Below are 26,034 nucleotides of genomic sequence, written 5' to 3'. Positions count from 1 at the left end.
TACTTCGAATAATTCGTGTATGGACGACTATTATGTGTGCTATGCTTATATATCTTGATATGCACATCTCCATACCATGCTTGTTTCCTAAAGATATTGGGGGAGCTTCTCATGATCCACTAGTGTTGCACTTTGCATTCAAACGCAAATTCTCCAAGTGCACACTTTATGGGGGAGCCGTCTCAATATCTTATATGGAATCAAGGTTTAAAGCTTATCATAATATTCATATATGACTCTAGCTCGGTTTGTCATCATATACCAAAAAGGGGGAGATTGTAAGGGTATTTTACCCTTATCCATTATTTTGGTAACAATGACACCGTGCTAGAGTATTTGGCCTAATACATGTTTATAAGGATAATCTCAGGTATTAGGCAAAGAGGCATAAATGGTGTATCAAAGGAACAAGAAGGCTAAAGGAGACCCCCCATTTCAACAACAATCAAAAAGGGGTCTACAGCAGGAATCCGGCCTTCCGCCCGGTCAGCCAGCCTCCCAACCGGCGGGCCCGGCGTGCCGCCAACCGGGCGCCAACCGGATGACCTCCTGTACGACGCAAAGTGACCTCGGTCGGGGTTCGGCCTGCCGACCGGTTTGGACCGGCTGGTCCGGTCCCTGATCCGGTCGGACCGGCCTCTGGACCGGACACTCCGGTCTGTGGTTCGGTTGACCGGGACTGTCGGGAGAAAAGCTGATGTGGCAAGTGACGAACGGCCATATTTTGAAGAACACTATAAATAGCCCTTCTCCTACCTCTGAACGGTTAGGCACTACACTACAAGCTGTTCTTGAGCTCTCTCTCTCATACTCCATTGCTAGAAACACCAAAAGCCTCAGATCTCCCTCCTCCTCCACTCAAACTCAAATCCCTCCGGGAAACGATAGAGGAGGACCCGATCTACTGTTCTACCAAGCCAAATCTCATTCCCCCTTGTATTCATCAAGAAGCTTGCTCTCTAGGGTTCCTTGGAAACCCTAGGTGGGCAAGAGTGGTCCGGAAGCATCCGGGCCGTGGATTTGCTCCGGCAAGATTGTGAAGGTTTGGAGGCTACCTCAAAGTCTACCACAAGTGAGTGAGCTATTCCTTCGTGGGATAGGCTCCGGAGAATAGGGTGAGCCTTCGTGGCGTGGGGAATCCTTCGTGGGACCTCCACCCCTCCAAACGTGACGTACCTTCTTGCAAAGGAAGGGAACACGGGAATACATCCTCGTCTCCGCGTGCTATCGGTTATCTCTAACCAAACTCCTTACTTGTGATTTAATCGCTCGTGAGAGCCTTCGTGCTCGAGTTAGTTGTATCCTCATATAGGTTGTTTCACCTAGTTTGCATTAGGCTCACCTTTATATTCCGCAAAGCCTAATATTGCAAAGAAAGAATTCAAATCTGTAGAAACCTATTCACCCCCCTCTAGGTTTACCATCTCTATACTTTCAATATGTCATACTGAACTTTGTAGATTTGATTAATATTATCATTGCACTAACGCTTCTAATGAGATTTGTGATGAGTTTTGTATGAAGGAAGTTTTCAAGTGTAGGAAAGAAGAATGATGAGATGAGATGAAGAATGGACAAAAGCTCAAGCTTGGGGATGCCCATGTCACCCCAAGATATATTCAAGAAGTACAAGCGTCAAAGCTTGGGATGCCCAAGGCATCCCCTTCTTCATCAATAAAAATATCAGGTCCTGTTTCTGTTCATTATATTTTTATTGCTTCATATACTATGTGTTATTCTTGGAGCGTCTTTATTTTCTGTTGTGTATTTTATTTTCAATAATGTGGGAACCATCATACCATGTTTGTGTGGGAGAGAGACACGCTCCGCTTTTTCATATGAACACTAGTGTTCTTCGCTTTTACTTTAATATTCATGGCTAAAGCTGAAAGCCTCATCACTTATTGTTATTTGGTTGGAAACAAAAAATGCTTCATGTGGTAGTTGGTATATTATCTTGAATAATTTGATACTTGGCAATTGTTTTGAGCTCTCAAGTAGATCATGTTTAAGCTTTTGCATCATGTAGTTTAAATTTATTAGTGGAGAACTACCGTAGAGCTTGTTGAAATTTGGTTTGCATGATTGGTCCCTCTAAAGTCTAGATATTTTCTGGTAAAAGTGTTTGAGCAACAAGGAAGACAGTGTAGAGTCTTATAATGCTTGCAATATGTTCTTATGTAAGTTTTGCTGTACCGGTTCATACTTGTGTTTGCTTCAAACAACCTTGCTAGCCAAAGCCTTGTACCGAGAGGGAATGCTTCTCGTGCATCCAAAACCTTGAGCCAAAACTTATGCCATTTGTGTCCACCATAACTACCTACTATGTGGTATTTTTCTGCCATTCCAAGTAAATTGCTTGCGTGGTACCTTTAAAAAAATTTCATTCCTTGTCTTTGCAATACATAGCTCATGGGAAAGTAGCCTAAAAACTATTGTGGTAATGAATATGTCGCTTATGTATCTTAGTTCTTATAAGTTGCTTGTTGAGCGGTAACCATGTTTCTGGGGATGCCATCAACTTTTTACACCTTTGTTGAATATCATGTGAGTTGCTATGCATGTTCGTCTTGTCTGAAGTAAGGGAGATTTCTCATGATTAAATGGTTTGAGTATGCATATTGTTAGAGAAGAACATTGGGCCGCCAACCAAAGCCATGTATCATGGTGGAAGTTTCAGCTTGGACATTAATCCTCAGAATCTCTTATGAGAATTATTTGTTGTTGAATGCTTAAAGCATTAAAAAGAGGAGTCCATTATTTGTTTTCTATGTTGTCCCGGTATGGATGTCCTTAAGTTGAGATCTATCAAAACTGAGAAATCAAATGTGATCCATCTCCTTGGACCTTTGTACAGGTGGCATAGAGGTACCCCTTTGTGACACTTGGTTGAAACATATGTAATGCAATGATAATCCATGGAAGTCCGAGCTAATTAGGACAAGGTGTGGGCACTATTGGTATTCGATGCACGAGGCTTGCAACTTATAGGAGGTTTTATGCATAACACATATGAATTATTACTACCGTTGACAAAATTGTTTCCATGTTTCTAAAATAAAAAGCTCTAGCACATGAGTAATCCATGCTTCCCTCTGCGAAGGGCCTTTCTTTTACTTTATGTTGAGTCAGTTTACCTACTTCTCTTTATCTTAGAAGCAAACACTTGTGTCAACTGTGTGCATTGATTCTTACATGTTTGCTTATTGCACTCATCATATTACTTTGTGTTGACAATTATCCATGAGATATACATGTTGAAAGTTGAAAGCAACTGCTGAAATTTAAATCTTCCTTTGTGTTGCTTCAAAACCTTCTATTAAGAATCTATTGCTTTATGAGTTAACTCTTATGCAAGACTTTTTGATGCTTGTCTTGAAAGTACTATTCATGAAAAGTCTTTGCTATATGATTCAGACTTGTTTAGTCATCATCTTTACCATTGCTTCGAATCACTTCATTCATCTCATATGCTTTACAATAGTATTGATCAAGATTATGATAGTAGCATGTCACTTCAGAAATTATCCTTGTTATCGTTTACCTACTCGAGGGCGAGTAGGAACTAAGCTTGGGGATGCTTGATACGTCTCCAACGTATCTATAATTTCTTATGTTCCATGCTAGTTTTATGACAATACCTACATGTTTTGCTCATACTTTATATCATTTTGATGCATTTTCCGGTACTAACCTATTAACAAGATGCCGAAGCGCTAGTTCCTGTTTTCTGTTGTTTTTGGTTTCAGAAATCCTACACAGGAAATATTCTCGGAATTGGACGAAACAAAAGCCCACGGCCCTATTTTCCACGGAGGGTTCCAGAACATCGAAGGAGAGTCGGAGGCGGCCAGCAGGGGACCCACACCATAGGGGGCGCGGGCCCACCCCTGGCCGCGCCGCCATGTGGTGTGGGCACCCCCTGGCTCCTCCGAGGCCGCCCTTCCACCTATATATTCTCCCTGTCGCGAAAACTCTAAAGCATCAAGTCATATTCCACGAAGAGTTCCGTAGCCGCCATCGTGAAGACAAGTTTCGGGGGACAGAAGTCTCTGTTCCGGCACGCCGCCGGGACGGGGAATTGCCCCCGGAGTCATCTCCATCGACACCACCACCATCTTCATCGCCGTTGCTGTCTCCCATGATGAGGAGGGAGTAGTTCTCCCCGAGGCCGAGGGCTCTACCGGTAGCTATGTGGTTCATCTCTCTCTCCCATGGTGTGATCTTTATGTGATCATGAGCTTTGTATCACTATTAATCTATGTGCTACTCTAGTGATGTTATTAAAGTAGTCTATTCCTCCTCCATGATGTAAAGTTGACAGTGTGTCAACGATCTCCGCGCGGAACTTCTCCACCATATGCCACGCGTCCATCTGCGTCGATACGAACTGTTGATCAATGGCCGCGCACAAATCGCGCCGAAAAAACGAGAAGGAACCTACCGGCGCAATAGGTCGAACAGGTCGTGGGCGGCGCAACCGGCAACGTTTCGCCCGAAAACAGCCGGCAGGTTCGCGCCGGAGCCAACCCCGAGTACGATCCTGCTCTCCCGCGCGGCGACAACGGTGCCGGCGGCGAGTACTGCGGCGCTGCGGCGGAGCGGCGGGGATTGGGGCGGGGCGTCGCACTAGGGCACCAACGAGGGTGAAAAAGAAATCAGGTCGAAGCGGTCGATTTTGCTCTCGCCGACTTGCGGGACCGGGTAAGAAATGGAGGACGCTCGGCGCGTCCGCCAAGCGTCCGCGGAGACGCAAACCTGGCGCATATTTGGGCCAGGTTTGCATCTCCGCGGACGGGCCAGTCACTTTGCGTCGCCCCGCTGGAGCAGGGCCCAGACGCATTTCCGGTCACGGCGGACGAAAACGGTCGCTCAGCGACCATTTGCGTCGCGCCGCTGAAGATGCCCTGAATCGAAGGTTGTTAAAAACTTAATATCGTGAAGTCGGGAGCCATTTTCGGTCTTTTCTTTATTCCGGTCTAGTAGCAGTAATTAGGTATGCAGGTTCTGACTAATTTGCAATTCCTTAATTAAATTGAATGAGTAAGTTTTCTATAATTCACATCGATTCTGGCTGTGACTGAATATCTGCCGGTTTCATTTGGTCAGGTAACAATGGCCAGATATAATACTGCTTTTGTCAAAAAGAAAAGGAAAAGAACTCATATAATTTATCAGGGGCAAAACCGTCTTCTTACATTCTCAGTTAACGCCGTTAGTGCTCAAAATGTACTAGAGTGTCATATAAGGAAAGAAATTTGCACTTCAGGTCAATAAGGAAGAAAAAGTTTTTTAGTGTCAAATAGGGAACCGAAATTTAAGGCAGTGTCAAATAAGGAATTCTCTCAATTATTACCAAACTACATGCCATAGCAATTTTTGGATCGTGACCAATAGATTGGATAATTGCCAACTTTTTGCTTGCCAATTCTCCACTAACAACTCTAGTTTTTTTTCGCAAAAAGAAAACTCTACTTTATTTTTTTAGCCAATTTGTAAGCAAGGAATAGCGCAACCAATATATTGGCTAGCCGAACTTTTGGTACGGCAATCTTGGGCACAAAGGGTGCGTTTGGTTTGGTTCTCCAAGTAGCCTTTCCAAAAAAAATTGGTTACCCATGAAGATTTGGTGATTGTTTGGTTTGTAACCAATATCTACCCTTTCCACTCACAGATTCTTGCCAAATAGTTGGGCAAACATGGGCAGGGATTCCTTGATAAAAAATTGGTAGCCAACTCTTGCCAAATATCTGGTAAGACTTGTGTGGGCATGATACATTCGATTCAGATTATGGATTGTAGTATGATAAGTTTTTTCCTAGAAGACCTAGATTTAATTAAACATTGGAAAGTACTGCTAAAATGGTGTAAAGGAAACATCTACAAAACTTGCTAGTTAATTTGATTTTATGTTTACCTGACCTATCTAGTTTACTCTTAAACGGGTTGTGTTCAATGATGAAAATAGCCTAGGGTTAAGATTTCTCCGGCAGCTATGCATACATATATAAATGAAGCGCAAATGTGTAATAAATATAATGGAGATAATATATTTGTGAGCAGCACATCCGTAAATACTCTTGTCCCTAAAGTTAGAGGTGACAAAAGCCTCTTGGTCCAACCACTGATCCCACAGCCACGAGTTTGAATATAGAACAAAGTATTAAGCTAGATGATTGTGCCGTTGATCTCGAACGAATCACTAAACATGTACCGTCAATTACCCCTTTCTGTCACAGAGGTTTCGCGATAGCACGCCGTTCTCCACTCATCCCACATCTTCCCTTGATCGATCCGATAGACATGAGTACCTGCAGATCATCGAATCGAGGCAAGGAGACAGGGATACAAGATTGAAAAACTCATATTCAATCCTTACACATATTATAATATTAGATCCGTATTAACGCTGCGAGGATTCTCCCCAACCCGTAGCCCGCAAGGACTACTCACACATAATATCAAGATCAATAACAAAGATAGAAATCATTGTGGCAAATACTTGGATTCAAATCACAATATTCTTACAATTGTCGTTAATTCACAAGGAGATCTCTATTACAATGGTGATGGCTATGGCTATGGAGAAGATTGGAGATAAAATGGATGAACTATGGTGATGGATCTGATGGATGGCCGCTCTGTTTGGCGATGAATGGCTCTCCCTTTAGCGTCGGGTCCTTCGCAGAACTTATAGGGTTTGATCTCGGGAATGTTGCGGAAGATCGTACGGGCGGGACTTGCCCGTACCGATGTCCGTTAAACCTTCTCGAACCGCCTCTTCGAGCCTGGTCAACTTTGCTGCACTTGTGACGCGATTTTCTTGAGTAATTGCAGGTCCATTTGTCATTATGACGTGATTTTCCTGCACACCATTCAAAGATAGGAAAGATTTCACATCTTTGCATTAATTAGTTATTAGTAACAAATTGGGAGGTAAACTTACTCAATTTCTTAACTTAGCTAAGGGTTTAAACGCGAGAAAAAGTGGCGTATTTCACGACCATCAGGGCAAAAAACCAAACACACCCTCAATTCTTTTGTTGCCCGTTCCCGCCGAGATCTTCTCCCCTATAGTCATGATGGACTGGGTTGGTTACCACTAAGTAGCATGAGACTATGACCACATTGTGTTTAAACAAACTAGTTCATCTTAATCCACTCTAATCTAAACAACCATGGTTCGATTCAAGATAAAATGTACATGAAAAAGATGCATCTCGATGTTGTGATTTCATTCCCGTGATTGGTTAATAGTTTCATCGAGCATTTAAAGCACGGTTTCATGTTTTTTTAACTTATTTGAATGAATTTATAAAATTTGTGGGACATGGTTCACCATTTGAAAATTCTTTTGAGAGGTACTTTCACCGTACCGTTTCACATAATTTTTGTGTTCAAAGTTTTTGGTTTTGACGAGTAGATCTACAACTCCTCCCAGTGTATTAGGAAGATGAAGATGCACTCATCACTAATGTCAAAACAAAAAAAAACTACGAACATGAAAATTGTGTAAAACAACGAGATGAACTTACTCCTCCAATGAAATTTCAAACGGTCAACCGTGTTCCAGAAATATGACAAAATTCGAACAAAAAGTTTTAAAGGGAACACGAAATAGATAGTTAAAAACTTGATGAAACTCCAAACTGGTTGTGGAAATGGATTCTTAACATCGAGACATATCTTTTTTACGTAGATCTCATCTCGAACTGAAGCACGGTTATATAGATCGGAGGAGATTAAGATAGCTCGTTGAAAACGCTGAAATCAAGTGTGCCATGTGAGCCAACTTTGGGCCGCTTTAAGAATCGTGTGACGCACTTAGGCGGAAGCCCGTGGCTCATCAAACGGGACAAACTTGGCTATATGCATGCAGAAACGCACTTGCGAGGAACCAAATTGATCCTTGATAGCATGTGCTATATCTAGGAGCATAGTTTTAAAAACCGGACCGGACCGGCGGTCCGACCGAAAACCGAAACCGACGCCCTGTCCGGTTTTATAAGTGCCACTGGTCTAATTAGCAAAAAACCAGAAAAAATGTATACAAATATTTCATTTTTGGTAGGATTCGAACCTATGACCTGTCACAATGCTCAAAACTGCTCACCTGCGACCCAATAACACCTCTGCTAGGTTTGATTTGTGATATACCACAGAAGTAAATACAACTAGATTTAGATGTGCGCCTTGGCGCACGACCCCGTGGAATTCCAGCTGATTTACACATTGTATAACAACAATAAAAATTAGGTGAAAAATGCTAATATATGTAAATTTGAATGACCCAGTTCAAAGTCATTATCTCGTGAAGTTGAACACTGACTAAGCATTGGGCGGTATAGTGGAACCAAATGCATACACGAGTAAGGTTTGCATGACGGAAATCACAATATAATTCTCACAAGTACAAAATGCAATAAGTTCATAACTGCCTATTAGATAGCACTTTGCTAGGTGACTAAGCTACAACCATGAACCGATGGTCCATAGGAATGAGAAAATTCTGGAAAGAGGCCTTTGTTGGGAAAAGGCAAGCACCATTTGTTTTTCTTCTGCTAGAAATCCAGAATAGCATAATTTCAGAAAAGGGCTCTGTCTAAAGATGCAAATCTGAAGGAAACACAACTGATCACATGAAGCCATAGCTGCAAGGCATGAAGGTATGCAATTAGAGTGAGCACATATCAAATTGAGAGGCCTATGAATTTTATTTAGGCAATAAAAAAATCGTAAGACGAAGCAGGTGAGTAAAAGTAGATAAGATCTTCGAATAAGCCCAATGAAGTCCTTGCTGATCACAACACTCACAAATAAGAAAAAAATATGCAAGATAACATGAAAAATCTCTAGAAAATAGGCACTGAAGCAATCAATCATTAAAATGTTGTTTCTTTGTGGTCAATATTTAAGACCCATAATTATGGTTAAAGGGCAGTGCTTAGCATATCAGTATTTCCATGGTAGTAGGACAAGAGCATCATTGTCCAGGGAAGCTGCTTTATATTGAGCACGGACATGGCAAGTATCCCATGTTTGGTATTCGTTACTACATTGGGAGATCCTTCTTTTCTAGTTGATAAACAATAGTAAGTATAATGAAAATATGACTCAGAATTCCTCAAAATGAATCGTATACAACAGAGGTTCAAAGTGGTGCATTGTTTATAGAAAAAAGAGAAACTAAATGAAAATTCCCACAATATTGTATATTCAAATGGGTAAACTATAATACCTGAACCGACACCAGCCTAAATATCTCATGTGAAGTTTTTATGAGACATTTATCTCTGTTCTACTTGGTCATGATCAGTGCAAAATTGATATTCACAATAAATATGATACCACAGATCTGAAGCCACCAACAAAGGTCATCACTACTGTAAGTTCTGAACATACCCATTCTCTCCATGACATCTCCATGACACCAATTAAGACAAGCTTCCTTAGTCTTTAATTCTAGGTATAACCCTGAAAGGAACAAAAAAACAATCGAGGGATTTAATAATTGGGCAGAAGGATCTAGGTAAACAAATGAGGAGCATCATAAAAAAATACTATGCAAAAGGCAAATGGAAATGCTGACATATAGCAAAGACCATCACTCTATTTGTTCTGACAAAAAATTAAGTAATCCACAGAACAGAACCTAGAGTGGCAATATGTGTGTTGGATGGACCCGAGCACAAGTTGATACTACTAATGGTACTCGGTAAGTTATTTGGGTGTGAAGTGTGATATGAACTGTTTCAAGAGAGGCGAGATAAGAAAAACACATGTGAGAACCTCCAAACCAATAGATATATGCACTAAGGCTGTGTCAACACAGACTGTTGAGCATGCATAACCATCCTCTGTTGTGAATACAAAAGTTTCACTTTCTGCAAGCATAACCTAGACGATAAGAGGGGGGAATGGCTGAAATGAATAAAGGCTAGGCATAGAAAAAAGTTTCCGACTGCGGTACTTTCCTTTCTCTAAGTGACGTATAAATGACACCTCCTCTTCCACCTTTTTATCTATTCTAAATTAAATTCAGGCTATTAAATTCGTAGACATATGAAATTCCATAACAATGATAGGAAGCCCTATACAACAAAGTTCAATTCTTGCTATGCCAAACCATTCTAGTTCTATTAGACTATCACCTTATTAACCCTTAATTATTTTGAGCTAAACAAATTGTCATATGAATGTGCATATTACCACTTCATTATTTGTTCCAGCATCATATACCACTAAAAGATTCAGTGCGACAAGCTGAAATATGTAGACTAAGTAAAATTCATTTACCTGCTTCAGAAACACATGTGCACTAGTGCAATTCACTAAGCTTGACTTTGAATAATACATGAATAGGAAATCCCTACAATGAAGACATCATAATCAAGCCATCGGACACATGGTCCGGACGTTCGGTGCGTGTAATTCGATGTCATCTTTTCTCGTCTCAGTCACTTCTCTCATTTCTTGATGAATCTGTAAAAAGCTCAGAATGTTGAATTTAAATCTTACAACCAATATGTGATGCATGTCTCCAACAATACAGAACAAATTATCTTTTTCTGGAATTTGTCTCATATATTTTACCAACGATAGCTTGCACAGGAAAGTCACACATTGTAGCTAAATGACTGGAGGGAGTGTTCAATAACAACTGTACTGGCACTCAATTTTGGGTTCTCTTCTACTTGACGCAAGTTTTCTTTCTACTAAGGGTTCACAAAGTGAGCTCCCACTTATTGGGGAAAAAGTATTATTAATGGAATTTTGAAGCGTACATAGAAGAAATGCCAGGAATCACATTGTAAAAAACAAACCTTTCCATGGCCCATTATAAGGTTTATTCCTCGAACTTATTTTAAGATAGACATAACATGATTCCCCTTCGTCCTTAGCCACAATGGTTAGCAGCTACAGGGAAACAATATAGAGTTAATTCCAAACATGGCAATAACACACGGTGTTGAATGGAAGCACTGAGATGTCATAAAATTGCCTTGCTACACTGCTTTGCTATCAGATCCGATTTTTAACAGGTTTGCCAATGTTGTTAGAAGTGGACATTAAATATTATCAAAGCTAACAGATAAACTAATACTCTCAATTTAATCACGTATATGATTTCCAGTAAATGCCAAGGAAACATAGAGAAAAGCACAAATGCATTATTTTGGATTGTTTGCTTTATTTTACTGCATTAAGATCATGCGTTCCACACATAGGTATTCCTCTCCCAGGTAATATTTCTAGGGGTACAATAAACTATCCATTTAGATGAAGGAAATCTATTATCATTGCAGCATTAACATATTTTACCAAACAATTCCGCGGAAAGCGACTGCCCTGGATGTCTCTTTTTTAACACGTTGCATAATTCTTTTAAAAAACATTAGAAATTCTTCTACTGGATTTATTATGGGAGTCTGATTGTTTTCACATGATTTATAAAAGAAAAAGACAGTGCAGGTTGTATAAGCACAGTATCACCATCCAGTTTAACTAATATTTCCAAATGATGGGGGATAAATCAAAACATTAAGAGGAAAGAATCTCCTATAATTCTTGAAAATTAGCATTTAGTAAAATAAAAATGTCTCAATAGGCTTGGCAGGGAGATCACATATAAAATTTCCAATTTTACAAAAGAATTACGTTGCAGATCGTGGCATTTCGTCCCTCGCCATTTCTCTACCCAGCTCTCATCTGTCTCGGTCTCTCCTCACAATCCCCGTCTTCCTACCAATAATGTAACACCATCACACAGTCAAACTTCTCAAATACAAGGATACACAAAGCGAACGTATAGTAAAGCGGCAAGAATAAGCTAAAGAACGGGTAATAATTTACTAATGATATATATATAGATATCAATACATCAAATATAGCTCTAGGATTTATAACCAAACATCACTGGGAATTCAATGTTCAATTCTTCATTACCTAAGAAGTCCATGGAAGCACCTTTCCCATCAAAATGGGCATAAATCTCCATCCTTAAATGTTCTCTGAGAAGTACCTATAATTCAAAATCAAAAAACAAATTTCTATTATGAGTCTGCACCGCATTATGATCTGAAAGGTCTAGCATAATTGCACTGATGTAGAGAATATAAAGAGAGGATGAATACCTTATGTGCACATTCTAAAAAAATATTCCCTCATCCAAAAAGGTTTACACAACATTTGAAGAGGCAAATTCTCTAGCAGACCAAAACTACATATCACAAAGATATTGCAATTAAAGAAATATGACAATTACATCAATATGTCAGACTACTCAGCACACAAAAACTTTGAAAGATAATTGCTCACACATATTCTCGGCGCCCTCGTCGGCCAAGACATTGATAAGTCACGGGCACTTTTTTTTTTGCTTAAACTTTCTGGTGCCTCCTGCCTAGTTGAACCATACAAAAAGAGCAACAAGTTTATTGTTAATAAAAAGAATAGAAGTATAAATCTCTCTTCTTTAATTGCTGGTAACCACATGCTTTTTGGATATCTAGAAGAAGCACCTTTGCCTAAGAGTTTGTAAGACTTTCATGCATTCCAATTTCTCTAAGAACGGAGACAAATGGAAGATACAGACTTGGAAGTTCGAAAGCAAAAGGTGACATGTTGATAGTCAGAAAAGTCAATAAGTGATTTTGCTGCTATTAAGCGAGTACCATTTTCCAACTGGTATAAATGCCAGCTTCTGCAGTTCTATTAGTTTATGGTGTGTGAGAGAGAGAGAGAGAGCATGTACCTGCCAGACAAAGTAGAGGCGGAGGGGCATGACCATGCGCTGCTGGCCAGCAGTAGCTCCCGCTCCTGCAGCTGTTGTTGAGCTCTGCTTCTCCTGGACACCACCACACAGAGGTCAAGAGCTTGTAGGGGATGGGATGACGGAAGGGCCTAACGGACTAACAATTCAAAGCCAATGTTACACTCGTCAGGCAAACTATTGCCCATACCAGATGAACCTCTAACTATGCAGCAGATTAATATTAATAAATCTCCACATATATTTCAACTTTCATGTCAACATGTGCATTAGCAAATCTAAACTTGACCTGACAATTTGTAGGAAACCCAAGTCTTCATTTCCTCAAAACATCAATATACATGGTAACATTACACTGGTGATATGCACATGGACAGTAAGCATTGCATGAGTACCTTGTCGTTTTCCAAATCCAAGGGTTGTAAGCTTCTCCATTAGTTGTTGGAGGGCATTAGCCATTAGGTGATCTTATCTCCCTTGTATGCTCCTGACACAAAATTTATAGATATGAGCACCATGCCGCGAGATATAATTTCTAAAATATTCATTAGAAAATAATCCAGCAAGCAATATGGAAAAGCAAATAAGGAAGATGACATTTGTTCCCAGTTGTATTATTAAGGGGATAATTTTCAAAATACAATTGCTCGTTGAGTAGGTCATCGAGCCACAACGGCTGCTCCTCGATGACACTCTCAGACAATGTGCGCTAGTGGTGCCCATGGCTGTGGCCATGCCCGAAGAGGTAGACCGGGCCGCAACAGCGCCTGCTTCTGGAGCTTTAGATTCGCCATCATCATTTGCCCGATCAAACACAACAAATAGCACATCTGTCTAACTCAAGACTATAGAAAATTCAACACTAAACTACCACGAGCTTGCATCGAACCGAGGGGACCCAATTCATAGCTCAGCCCACAGATCTCAGCAGATGCTATAGTTCCTGGCACGCACAAACATAGAATAGCATTTTACTATAGAGCTTGATCACCATGTCTCGCTACATCGACTGTCAAGCACCAATTCAAATCTACGCATCCAAGCTCCGCCTCATGCAATATCAACATCACTAAAGTTAACTGACAGCAGCTTAAACTACATGTAAATGATGTCATGTATAATCTTGGTAAAGAAATGAACATACCACATATTTTCCACTCACCCCAGCCATGCAGTTTATTAGATACCAAGGTGCCATAATTTAATTATTCTAAATTGCTAGAAAAACCAGTTTATAAGCTAGCAACAACTGCCCTGGAATCTTGTAATATTTCGGCTTGAATCTTGTACCCTGGAAATTTGTTATACTCGTCAACAACATAGCTAGTCAATGTCCAGCAAGGGTATTAGTTTAGCTTAACCGTAGACTCCATTTTTACTACACCTATTGTTTAGAAGATCCTTCTCCTTCTCAAACCGCTGGAATTAAATTGACCAAGGTGAGCAGTAATACAATCAAAGATATGGCTGACCCAAAACAACTTTAAAGGATATAGATTTAGATTATTTTTGGTCACAAATAACGCAAAGAAGCATGGCACCTATATGATTATTTTACTATGCAGTAGAAGTTAAAAAAATTAGAAATACCAGCCAATGAAAATAAATGAGCTTATGTACCCAAGGTACCTCAATTGCAGCTATCTCCAGGGAGAGCCTTTTTTTTCTTATTCCAAGAATTTTGAAGGCTAACAACTCAAGCCTGCACATGCATGTACTAAGATTAAATTTACCTCACAAGTCATAACTACATTTTCTTGGCATGGCAAGCAACCATAGTATTTCCTACTGAAAGTGAAGATTGCAAGAACCCTGGGAAGAGCATCGTAATTTTTATGACAGTCGAAGCTGCAATCGGCAATCATGAAAAAAATATCAGAGAAGTACAATAAAATCATGGAAACAAAATTTAGCTGCTTGTGTACTTAATTTCAGCTTGAAAATTTTCATTTGAAATCAATCACCACCATGAGTTCACGTCCAAAGCACTATAAAGGAATTCATTAGCAGCTTCTCCCATTGACGATTGTCTCAAAAAGCCTAGCATAAATAACGCATCTGTTTAGACAATAATAGCTTGCATAGAAAAGTCACAAAATCAAGAGGCAATATAGTGTACATGTAAGTCAGATAGTTTGAGCCCATTTTCAGAAAATAAAATTAATCGAGGGGAATGAATATCACATAGGTCAATCTTCCCCTCCATCCGCTTTTGCTTTCATGAAATAACCTGTAGGCATAAATAAAACGAAATAAACAAACAAAGATAGAATTGGACAAATCTGTAGAAACAATTGCACACCTCTCTCTTCAAATAGTGTTTTCCAAGTGGAGATGGCCAATCACCAGCAAATCTTAAAATCCTCCTGTCTGACTCATGAGAAAACATTAAGACGTGAAAAATCTTCAAATGATAGGAGATGTGCAGGGCGTACGGCGACACACGGCGAGCGGCAGCTGTGCGAGCGGTGGTGGACTATGCTGCTCCTGCTAGTAGGAGATGTGCAAGGAGGATGAAGCTCAATAGCGGCAACACACTACAGGCGGCAGCTATATGCGAGCGGCGGCCTATCCTGCTCCGGCCGGCCACCAGCCGATCATCCGGCGGCCATCCAGCCAGCTGCGGCCCCTCTCCACGAGAGGAGACAAATCAAGAGAAAAATAGGGGTTCGTACCTGAAATTGGCTTGGGAGTTGAGGTGCAGAGATGGGTCTAGAGGATGCCGATCTCGAGCCGCTCCTTGACGACGCCGCCTCCTCTCTCTCTCCGCATCAGCCTGGATCCTTGGTGATGCCTCCTTCTCTCTCCTGCATTAGCCGCCGGCGCTGCTGCTACTCGCGAGGGAATGGGCAGGATGGGAAGGGGCGCTCTGGGATGGAGTAGGAGGAGCTCGTGGCGTGGAAGGAGGGGGCGGACGACGGCTGCGGGGATTGGTGGTGGCGAGGCTGGGGGCGCGCGAGGAGGATGGAGGCGATGGCGGACGGTGGCGGCTGCGAGGGATTCGGGGGAGCGCGATTGACGCTAGGGTTTCAGTACCGGGGGCTGGTTTTGTCTCTCACGGGTGCGGGTGGAGATCTTTCCACGGGCTGACGGCGCGGCCGACCGAGCGAAATCCCACCCGCAGTCACCGACGTGCGGGACCGACCAACAGTGGGACCCATGTGCAGCCAGAGACGGGTAAGAAACGGCTGTCGCATGGGATTATCTAGTAGGAAGAACGGTAAGGACTGTCCGAAATAAACGGCTGAGATGCACAGATGGGTTGATCCGACGGTCGAGAAGCTCAAATCGCTGTGAGGCCCCCTATGGGGGGCATCATATACAACGTTAGATATATAGGATTACATGCTAATATTTCTCAATATTAGCATAATAATTTATTAAATTTAGCGGGTTTTTGTCGCAACTGAACCGGCTGAGCCAGCGGTTGAACCGATGAACCAGTGAGCCAGTCACTTCGCCGGTTCACTCGCCGGTCCGGTTTTTAAAACTATGTCTAGGAGTACCCAAGTATCACTTTGTTCGGTTGTTCGGATGCTTTTATTTAGCCTCACCTCATCTTCACATAGTGACATTACCTCTTACCTCTCACCTACCACAACCATCACCATACCGCCACATGAAGCCAGGCGTCGGTTACCACCATGTCGAAGCCGATGACGGCGCCAAGCCGTCGTTGATGACATTGCCAAGACGTCGCTAATAAAGGTGGCCACAATAGTTAACTTCATAGATCGCCACCTCTCACCTACCTCAACCATCACCACATCGTTGTTCACGAAAGCCCGACACCAATGTCGCTGATGAAGATCATGGCCATGGCAGTTTCCACCATACCACGGTTGACGATGATGGCCATGCCGGTTACCGCCATGGAGCTACTCCTCAAAAGAAATTTCAAATTGTCGACTGTGTGCGACAAAAGAATTCGCTCAAAAAAGCTCTGAACATGAACACGAAATTTACGATTTACGACTGACGAAACTCGAAACCGATTGTGAGAATGAATTCATATCATCGACGCGCATCTTTTCCGTGTACATCATAGAGAAAATGTGAATTTTAAAACTCTGTATCAAGCCCCGTTGTTGGATACCTAATAAAGAAGTTATAATTTCGACCATCACTTGATTGTGAATGATGCCTGGAGATCTTTTTTCTATGGAGGGCTTGTTCACCAAATGAGCGATAATGTGCAACTTATATGTTGTGATGGCTAATGGTGCCTTATCTTCTTTCGCCTTGGCCATTTGATATAGTAACAATCAGGCCTCATGATGCCCGAAATAGTAAACATCATTGTGCTTAATAAAACATATTATACCCTATATAAAGGGTGGTTGATTTTGGGCTCTAACCTTGGTTTAGAAACTGTTCATGGTCTATTTATCTCGAATGGTTGTGGGACACGTCGTTGCCTACTCTAGCATGTTCCTTTATTTTCAGTAAACTTATCTATTTCTGCTTTTCCCCCTAGATACAGGGGTAACCGGTAACCGGTTCTTAGACTGCTTTCCTTTCATTAGTTCTGATCGGTACCGGTAGCTACTGAGGTGGGTTCTTATTCGGTGGGCTGCCACGTTTTTATTTCATGTCCTGGGTGGTTGTACCTTTTTTTTATCTAACCGCTTTGACTATCTCTACCTCGAGAGATCCCCTGCCCATATGCATCTCGATTCCCTCCCCAACCGCCCCATCTCTCCTCCCCCTCCCTGGCCACGTACAGCGCCGCCGCCGCCTCCTCATCCTCCGTTTCACAGCCACCGCAGTTGCTCGGCCGTGCCCCCACGCGGACGCCTGCAAAACCCTAGCCCATGCACCTCCTTCTCGATCACCCTGAGCTCCTGCTCCACTACATCGACGCCGGCGACCACCTCCTGGATCCCCAGGTCAACCACATCATGCTCGGCCACCCTCTGGTCTTCCCGGTGGTGTGGTGGTCTGGTGCTGCTGCTACGGCCGCCTGGGCTGGCCGTGGCCTGCTGGGGCTGCTACATGTAATACGGGCATGGAGGATTCGTTGGACGAAGATTGGCTGCACCACTCGCCCCCTCCTGCCCTTCAACTTCTTCCTCCACATCTTCTCTCTCTTTTTGTGGTAGGCTGTTCGCTCGGTTCCTCTCTTTCCGGTCAGTCGTGACCATGGTGTTTCAGCTAGGGTTCTTTATCTGCTTTGCAGGTCGGTCCTATCTGCTGGTCTGGTGGTGCACTTGGAGCAAGGAACAATTTTTCTGCCATCCACGTTTTCCCTCCCTTGGTTTCTTCATTATCTGCAGTGATTCTAGCTTTTTTTAGGCTTGCTACATGTATCTGGAATTGGTGACACATATAACTGGGATGGTTCAGTCGGTTAGGTAATGATGCTTCATTGTCTGCAGTAGTGATTCTAACTCTTTATTGTCTGCAGTAGTGATTCTAAATTATATTACTTTTTTTTACTGCAGGTAGAACACATGCTTTGGGTTATTTTGCAGGCTCTTCCTGCATTCCTTTTTTGGGAGGGGATCCTTGGTGATGATTTCTGTATTACTCTGAGTGACAACTGAAAATTCAAGGAAAATGTTAACTTAAAGCATGATGTTTCCAGGTCCTACTTACTTAAGCATAAACCTTTCCTATCCTTTCTCCTTTCTGCAAAAATTTAAAGCTTTAATTCATGCCTGAATGTTACTTATGGAATGCATAGTTCTGGGAATGGATATGGAGCTGAACTTAGTTGGGCTTATGGTCTAAGCAAGTCAATCGTGGATTATAATGTATCACATCTAGCCTTTAGATTAATTTAATTTGCAATTGATACATTCTTCTTTTTTTCATGCATTATTTTTTTGATATTTCAGTTCTACACTAAATAACTCATCATGTATATATAATTTGAATTGTTAGTTTCACTCCCGTAAACATCTTTGTTTTCATGTGTTTGTGAGTTTTAGTGCTTGACAATCTGAGCTAGAGGATTCAATATAAAAAAAATCCAAATTTGTATAATTCACTTGTGGATGAAACAAAACCAGAGTCCACATGCCTATCTATCTATTGATTCATGTGCTTCTATTGTTCGATCATTACATCTATCAGTATGCCAAATGAATGCTACCTTTCCTATCTACTTGGACAAGAGGTAGAAGAAAGGGAAACGAGAGTTTTAATTTTGTTATGATTTATGAATGATTCGTCTGTCTGTCAGACCGTACATTGCCACTTGGTATGGAAGTGTGTGTCCTTGCTTCATGACTTTTCACTAGATTGATTACTCAACCCTGGACATTTTGCGACACTCCAAAAGGTTGTGCACCACTAATTTTTTGGCACATAAATTCATCGTAAACATTTATATAACTTGCACCAGTGTTTAAAACATGAAATTTATGTTTCTTATACATGGAATCAGGTAAACTAACTGTTACCAATAGGTTGTTTGATGCTCAAAGACCAATTGACTTAAATCTACTAGATTAAGAGATAGCACTTCCCATGTGTTCTGAATGTTGTTACCTTGATCGACAGTCTCATGGCATGCTTTATAGCTTGCAGTACTTAAAGTTACAGTGCAACCTTCTACTTTTTGTACGCTTTTTACAATAATGCTTAAATAGATAAGAAAATAACTGAATATTATATTATTTATATTTAATGGTATTTCTAATTCTTTGGCAGCCTAAATATATGAACAGAAGTTTCTACTACCTGTTTGAAGATTCAGGCAATGGGGCACATAGATAATATCTCATGACTTATGACTAACGATATGCATACAGGAGGCAATTCAGTTGTCAGAAAGTTGAGGTAAGTCTAAATATTCCTTTTTTACATAATAATAAAATCGTGCGCTTCGCAGTTGGGTGTGGTCTGTAGTAAGCTACACATAATTCTTATACTATATTGTCTAATTCTATTCCGTACAGTCGCTACCGCCTTTATTGAAAATACATATACCTACATTAGACCAATTTGCTAAACTAACATATTCATACTGATGCAACTCACTACTTTCCATGTACAAGCAAATTATTTAAGCCATATATTTTCAGGTACAGATCGAGATGACATTTTGAATGTTCAGTTTTAAAGATTATAGTGTACCAGAAAGTACTTAATCACCTGTAACGATGTTGACCTATTTGCTATCCAAGTTATGGTTTCAGGTTTGCTTACACACTTGATTGTAGTGTCAACTATGTCAATTATACATTTTTAATACTAAATGTATGTGTGCATCTTAGATTCAGATGATTCAGAAAGTAGCTCAGTATATGAAATGTAACACCACACCAGTGTTTTCTTGATCCATTGAAGATACAGATGGAGTTCTCCAGTTTCAGCGAGTTGTCTACGACATCTGGTGGAAGTGGTGACCTGGTAATGCAGCACGCCTGCATTCCCGTCACAACGTCTGACATCTTATATGTACGAGTCTTTACAGAGATGTTTATCTTATTATGTTGTTAAATTAATTAACGTCTCCTTTCATTCTTTTTTTCTAGGGTTCACTCTCTACTGAAAGCATCAACTTACCTGTCCCATTTTCCATTGGAGTTTTTGGTGCCTACAGAGTTTAGATGATTGAACCTGAGGTGCAAGTATTGTCGGTATTCGTTAACGGATGTTTTGCTTTTGCACCAATATGGTCAGCTTTACATGCGTTATTTAACCTATTCATATTCACCAGTAAAAACAAAAAAAAAGAGCTGATTGTTCAAGATTAATTGCAGGACCAAGATGATGCTCAAGCAGCTACATGTCTGCATAATGGCTACAGATGTTTGGTGCTCAGTCTACCGACAAGAGTTGATGCATTTTCCGAAAACACTATGTAGATAGTACTGCAGTTACATTAGATGTAATTTTGATTAGTGATTAGTTGCATGTTATGTTATGGTCAGTAGTTCCTTTTGAGCTCAAGTAGCCTGCAAGAGCTGATGCACTTCGAGAAAACACTTTCCAGATAGTAGTGCAGTTATATTACATAAATTTTACATCAGTTGTTGGTTTCATGTTGGTCATGTAATCAGTAGGTGCTAAGGACTATCTCTTGCTTCTTTCCTTTGTTGTGCTGCTTTTTACTACGATGCATGTGATACATTTTAGCAGGTCAATCAAACTGAAAGCAAAATTCAGAATACCACATTTTTTTCCTGTAGTTTTGTTTCTTTGTTCTCTTCAGTGTAGAGATGCTAATTGACACGCATATGTAGCAATTCAGTTATAAAGATTTGCTTCTGAAAGGGAAACGCAACATGAAATTATTAACATGCTATCAAATTAGCAATCAAGTTGTGTAGGTTCAGTTTCAGATATCGATCTTTTTCACCCTTTCAGCGAAAAAGAAATTACACTCAGTATACAACTTTATTGCGCAAGAAATGTTAACATACCAGCAAATTGATGGACCTGCTTGAATTTCTTCTCTCTTTCGCGTACCAGAATCATCACCACGTGGTCTCCGCACGCCATTGTTTGCATTATTTTTCTCCATTATTTTTTTGCTGCTCACCACCCCTCCCAATCCCCAAACCCCCCACGCCATTGCCTCTCTTCTTCGCTGCAGCTCCCCTACGGCGTCTTCTCCGACGACGAGCAAGAGCCGCAGCTCGCCTGCGGCGGGTCGGAGCCGCGGACCCCCTCCGCCGACGGCTCCGGTAGAAACACACGCACGATGTTGTGTACCCTTTTGCTTGAATACTGATGCAGCTACGCGGCAGCGACCGCCCAACCCAATCGACCGGCGCCGCTGCTGCCGACGGACAACCTCCAGCTCCTGCTGTAGACGCTGCCACTGGCCATCTCTGTTGCCCGGCACGGACGGACACCCTCTCTGTTGTCCGGCTCTGCTACCCTCACATCTGCGCCTCCTCTCGGATAGCCACTGTCACAGTGAACGAGAGAAGATGAGGCAGTGCTGCAGGGGAGAAAGGGGATCCATCTATCGGGATAGTAGGTGACTGAAAATAGTAATCAGAGAGAGTAAATGACAAAAAACTACCACAATTGTGACGGTCGTGTCACGAAACTACCAAATGCGTTCGTTTTGTCACATGACTACCATTTTTGGGGCATGGTTGTGACAAAGAGCACTAATTTTCCAATTTGCGCGTCTTAATCCAGTTTCTGACAGCTGGAACCCACTGTCAGATCCTACGTGGCAAAAACCAATAACTTGTTTATGCTCATTTTACAAAAGACCCCCTACTTCCCTTTCCCGAAAGCAATCAACTCCCAACCGACATCTTTCTCGTTCCCGGCCACCGTCCGAGCACGAGCTCCTCCATCTCGCCGGCCTCGGCTTCCTCCCCGACGACGGGGCGCGCGACGGTGGGGGCGGGGAGTGCGGCGACGAGCGAGCATGGCGGCCGGGCGGGCGCGCGGCGGCGGGCACGCGTGCTGCTGCGCGAGGTGGGGCGCGCGTGGCGGGCGGGCACGGTGAGCGGGCGCACACGGCGGCGGGACGGGGCGCGCGGCGGCGGGCGGCGGCTGCCGCGGGTGGGGCGTGCGACGTCTGCTCGCGGGTGGGGCGCGCGTGGCGGGCGTGCACGGCGAGCGGGCGCACACGACGGCGGGACGGGGCGCGCAGCGGCGGGCAGGCGCTGCGCTGCGGGTGGGGCGCACGACGGCGGTGGGCGGGCAGAGCTACGAGCAGGGCGTGCGACGGCGGCGGCCGGGCAGAGCACGGCGTCGGCGGGCGGGGCGAGCTGCGGCGTGAGGCGCAACGATGCGTCCGGGCGCCCGCGTCCTAGGCGGCGCGTCCATCTGCGCGGCGGCGAGGCGAGCAGGCGCGCGGTGGAGCAGCACGGCGGAGCGGCGAGCAGGTGCGCGGCGGCGTGCAGCGGTGGACATGCGCACGGCGGCAGACGCGTGGTGGAACGTCACGGCGGATCGGCGAGCAGGCGCGCAACGGCGTCCAACGGTGGGCATGCTCACGGCGGCGGACATGCGCGCGGTGGCAGGCGAGCAGGCGCGCGTTGCAGTGGCACGGCAGAGCGGCGAGCAGGCGCGCGGCTGCGGAGATATGCGCAGCGGACAGGCGCGTGCGGCAGGCATGCGCACAGCGAGCGGCGGCGGGCATGTGCCCTGCGGCCTGCGGGCATGCGCGCGGCGCGTGTGGCGGACAGACGAGCAGACGCGCGCGCGGCAGACAGGCGCACGGCGAGCGGCAGCGGGCATGCGCGCGGCGCGCGCGGCAGACAGGCGAGCGGCGGCGGGCATGCGCGAGACGCGCAGGGAAGCAGGCGTGCATCAGCGGGCATGCGCGCGGTGGGCATGCGTGCATGCGGCAGCAGTTGATGCTTTCTATTTTCTTCATTTATCTTTCTTTATTTTTTATGTGAGAAATTGAACCTATGAGTGACATAAAATATATTCTAAGGTTATATTTGCAAAATGTAACTAATAGTTGGGTTTTTATCTGCCACGTAGTCCTTACAAGTGGGGCCAAATAGTCAGAAAACGATTTAACACGTCTAAATAGCAAAATTAGTGCTCTTTGTCACGAACATGCCCCAATAGTGGTAGTCATGTGACAAAACGAACACGTTTGGTAGTTCTGTGACACAACTGCCGTAATTGTGGTAGTTTTTTGTCATTTACTCAATCAGAGAGGACATAAGCAGGCCCAACCAGGATGGGTTAACTAATTAAAGAAAATGACAAACGTAAGGACCCAACTACCTGCTATGTGTAATTGAGAGAAAAGAGAATTTGTGGATAGATTGTTTCTCCAGCCCCTAAAATTTGACTCAAAAGTTAAATAAGAACCGACCATTATTTCTTTCCTTCAAAAAGTGGATAGATACAAGAGGCCTAGGATCCATAGCTATGTCGCTCGCTGCAATTCTTACTGTTTTACATACTGCTATATGAAATAGCCAACTAACGATCAATGTAAAGTGCTCCCATGTCTCTCTCACCCCGGCACAGTTCTTCATACTTCTACTCCAGCTACTCACTTCCTCTAAAATCAAAATACCACGGGCGCGGCGTGCGCCGCGCCGATGCATCCTAGTTACGCTTATTTTAGTAGGATTCAGCTCCTATGAAATGATGGAACAATATATCTAGCTCCATACTCAATATTCTTGTGTGTCTTTTCATGGCTTCTCTTAGCTGTATATCTATCATACTTTTTTGAAATGGGGATGATCCAACCTGTTGTGGTATACTTCATGGGTGTACCATCGACAGTGCCTAGATCCGGCAAGCCCAGGTGGCCCATAGACGGTGATGTGGCATGTGACCCATCGGGCGGCCCAGTTGCTGTTGATCATGAAGGATGAAGTTCAGCCCAGGATCAGTAAGCCGGATCCGAATCGACCTTCGGAGGAAGTCGGATCCAGGGAGGCCCATGAGGAACCCGGATCCAGTACGACGTATATGAAAGGCGGATCCTTGACGTACACGGCAAAACATTGTACCGTAGTTAGGCAATCTGTAATCCGGCTAGGACTCTCCATGTAAACCCTAGATCGGTGCGCCTTTATAAGCCGGATTCCGGGAGCCCTAGAGGCACAACCACAACTCATTGTAACAACGTGAAAGCGCCCAGATAATTCCAGACAAGCAGCAGTAGGCCTTGCCATCGTGCAGGTGGTCCGAAGCTGGGTAAATCTCGTACCACCGTCCCGAGGACTCTCCGCCCTATGGCCCCTACTTCTTCTCCCTTGCCCATTACTCTTCTCTATGTCTCATTGGACGGTGTAAAATTAAGCAACACAACAAGACCCTTCTTGTTCGACGAGTCTGGACTCTGGAGTCGTCATGCACCACGTTCTGGGTCACCATACACGACGTTTTTCACGTTTTTGATGGTCTGAAAACGAGAATTTTTTTTGACATGCACCACGGGAAGAGAAAAAATCGCCGGGATGGTGCATCAGCAACCACGGCCCGACTTGAAATTCGCCGACCATGACAACTTTTCTTGTAGTGCAAGTTAGGAAAGTTAAGACCATATCGGGTGAACCGATTTATGCTGTCACTCGATCTCGAGGTGGACTCTAAGACCTAGCCCGCTATATAAGGGCTAGGCTTCTAGGAGGAGCCACCGAGAGGGGACATATTCAATCATACGAGACACCTTTGTAAACCTAGTTTCACATCATACAATCTAGCTGATTCGCCTTTGATAATAACTAGGAAGCATTGGCGCGGCGACACGCCGCGCCCGTGGTGCTATCCTTTTTGCTCGAATGATTTATGTTACATGTAGTTTGACGAAAAGTTCTTTTGGATTGTGCACCATTGATCTCAGTGTATTAAAAAATTCGAAAATTATATTTATATATTTCAAAAAATTATGTAGCATAATTCTAAAAGTAGCCAATGATGTATTGCACTAACGTATAAAATCTCAATTACAAATGTTTTGTTTTCTAAGCTACACAAAAATAACAAATTCTGATTTTTTTTCGGAGATTTGAATCACTATACTCACATCCACATATTTGTTATTTTTTTGCTGTCTCCAGCATTTGAAATTCTGGATTATTAAATGCTGGAGACATCCGCAGGTACCGTCGAATAGGCAATGACAGTTGGCGCCCACCGTGGGGCCTGCGGCGTCTGGAGGCCGGAACCGGGAGGGTTCTACCTTCGGAGGCATCGGCGACACCATCGCCGTGGGGCGCGTCAAGTACGCCGGAAACTTCCCGATCGTCCCTGAGGATGAATGCTGGATTCCGGCTAAGGCAAACCCCGTCAAGATCTCCATCATCCCGATCGGCGGGATACACATCTTCATCGGCGAGACCGTCGATTCCGACGGGAACGCACTGGTAAGTAACGCTGACGCGACCGCCGCTGAGCAGGACGCAGTCGCGAAGATCCGATCCGAGTCGCGAGGAATTTCCTAAGGAAGATTCCGCCTTGGATCTGGAAAAATAAAAGCCCACCCAATCCGCCCCTGAGCAGGAAATAAAGGTGGAAGACCAATGCAGATCCGCCTGGGTCTCCCAGGTGTTAGAGAAGCAAAGGTGTCACTTCGTGCACTTCATAGCCCATACCACCGGGGCCGCTCCTCAGATAGCCGGAGTTGACCCCGTGCAGGTTGAGGAACCAGAAAATAACGTTGCTCCGGATCAGTAAGAAGCTGTCGGAGAAAGCAACGATCCAGGTGAAGATTCAATCCTGGGCAACCTCAGCCCAATTTCCGGGGATACCCCCTCCATGGATACTGACGAGTTCGATCGCAAGGTGAAGGAATTCGGATACGGTGAGTAGCCGGAAGTAGATTCCGCCCAGCCAAAGCAGGTTCTCGCAACCTTAGCAGC

General features: G+C 43.6%; 3 long non-coding RNA genes across 5 annotated transcripts; all 3 read right to left on the bottom strand.

The window, feature by feature from the left end:
• Window positions 1-8,312: 8,312 nt before the first annotated feature.
• LOC124668370 lies at window positions 8,313-12,839 on the bottom strand. Of its 3 annotated transcripts, XR_006991658.1 has the most exons (9): window positions 12,755-12,839; window positions 12,319-12,403; window positions 12,135-12,220; window positions 11,947-12,022; window positions 11,659-11,742; window positions 10,824-10,917; window positions 10,297-10,482; window positions 9,403-9,474; window positions 8,313-8,651 (listed from the first exon to the last, which is right to left on the bottom strand). It is a non-coding gene; the product is annotated as an uncharacterized LOC124668370 (long non-coding RNA). The 3 variants fall into 3 exon arrangements; XR_006991659.1 differs by lacking the exon at window positions 8,313-8,651 and having other exon boundaries at window positions 8,672-9,474; window positions 11,659-11,738; XR_006991657.1 differs by lacking the exons at window positions 8,313-8,651; window positions 11,659-11,742 and having other exon boundaries at window positions 8,672-9,474.
• LOC124668372 lies at window positions 12,830-14,907 on the bottom strand. Its single transcript, XR_006991660.1, has 3 exons — window positions 14,402-14,907; window positions 13,168-13,259; window positions 12,830-12,847 (listed from the first exon to the last, which is right to left on the bottom strand). It is a non-coding gene; the product is annotated as an uncharacterized LOC124668372 (long non-coding RNA).
• Window positions 14,908-14,979: 72 nt separating this feature from the next.
• LOC124668369 lies at window positions 14,980-15,750 on the bottom strand. Its single transcript, XR_006991656.1, has 3 exons — window positions 15,448-15,750; window positions 15,075-15,142; window positions 14,980-15,002 (listed from the first exon to the last, which is right to left on the bottom strand). It is a non-coding gene; the product is annotated as an uncharacterized LOC124668369 (long non-coding RNA).
• Window positions 15,751-26,034: the final 10,284 nt, after the last annotated feature.

The sequence above is a fragment of the Lolium rigidum genome, chromosome 6, assembly GCF_022539505.1.
Source record: "Lolium rigidum isolate FL_2022 chromosome 6, APGP_CSIRO_Lrig_0.1, whole genome shotgun sequence".
Taxonomy (NCBI): Eukaryota; Viridiplantae; Streptophyta; class Magnoliopsida; order Poales; family Poaceae; genus Lolium; species Lolium rigidum.
Note: the sequence above shows the minus strand (reverse complement) of the source record. Positions and strands in the feature narration are given on the sequence as shown.